Source organism: Trachymyrmex cornetzi, unplaced genomic scaffold (assembly GCF_001594075.2).
Source record: "Trachymyrmex cornetzi isolate Tcor2-1 unplaced genomic scaffold, Tcor1.1 scaffold858, whole genome shotgun sequence".
Taxonomy (NCBI): Eukaryota; Metazoa; Arthropoda; class Insecta; order Hymenoptera; family Formicidae; genus Trachymyrmex; species Trachymyrmex cornetzi.
In genome coordinates this window covers 29,214-30,460 of record NW_017300199.1, presented here as the reverse complement: position 1 = coordinate 30,460, position 1,247 = coordinate 29,214, and the positions used below count along the sequence as shown (strand labels likewise).

Sequence of the window (1,247 nt, the reverse complement as noted above, 5' to 3'; positions counted from 1 at the left end):
TTTTTTTTTAATTTGCATATATGGTTCTTGTAGTGTAAGATTCAAGCTTTAATTTGAGTATAGGTTGAAGTCTTTAGCACATCTGGTTTCTGAGAAAAATAGGGATCAAAACACCCAAAAACACGTTTTTCGCGGTTTTGATCCCCACTTTTCTCAAAATCATGACGTGATGGGCACTTTTGGACCCCACAATCGTTTTCAGCGTACAAAAATACATCGGAAACCAATCTCGTATAAAAAAAAAAACCCATGTAGACCTGTGTAATCGGAGAGAGAGTAACTTTTTTTTTTAATTCGTAGAAAAATGTCAGCTATCGAATGCTTCGCACGGCTATTTGATATGATGCACATTAACGGAATTATTCCATTTTTTTATACGAAAAAAAAATACTCACTTTTTAAAATCGTTTTAAAATAGTTTAACTGCAAAAAATCGTTTTGTTACTAAGTGTACGTGATAGTGCAACTCTTGAAGAAAAAAAAGCACTCCTACAAATTGCTGTGCGACTCCTCAAAGATGAAGAAATTAAGTTTTCCACAGACAAGTTTTTAGTGAACAAATGGCTTTTTACAAAAACTAATGAATATTTAAGGCTCGTTCAGGTCTAGATTTATTCGTCATCACGAGGACTACATTTTACGAGAATTTCAAAACTTTGCGTTTAAATCTCGACGACAGAGAGCGAGTGAAAAAAAGGTCTTTTCCGGTGGTTTTTATTTTTTTTCTACTAAACTAATAGACCGATCTTAATGTTCCACATCTCATTTTGTAGGTATTTCGAATACTTACATTTTTCATACTGAACTTCTTTCCATACAATAAAGCTTTCGTTTTATAAGCGAAAAACCCGCTTTTTGCAACTATTGGAATTTTTTTCGCATATTTCTCACACGAGTTACGAGTCTCAAACGTTTACATTCCTTTTCTGATGGCCTTTCGAACATTTCTGTCGAGAGATATGCCTGTTTACAATTTTTCCGCGAAAAAACCCTAATTCTATTGGACTGGTATATTGCATCACAAAATATCTCCAACGTTTTTCCTCTAAAAAAATTTAACCGTTAACTGTTGTTAGGTAAGTCACATACTCACAAATTACAAAGTTAGAAATCTGAATGGCAATTAGAACTCAAGCTAAAATTATATAAGTGACTAAATTATCGTATGTATAACTTTAAAAATTAATAATCACCTCACCTCACACAGCAGTGATGCACATTTGGCTCCTCGGCAACACGGAAAACCG

General features: G+C 33.6%; 1 protein-coding gene across 1 annotated transcript in view; it reads left to right on the top strand.

The window, feature by feature from the left end:
* Positions 1–1,247, top strand: part of LOC108769134 (peptide deformylase, mitochondrial) — a 38,281-nt gene that overhangs the window by 33,806 nt on the left and 3,228 nt on the right. The window lies entirely within an intron of this gene.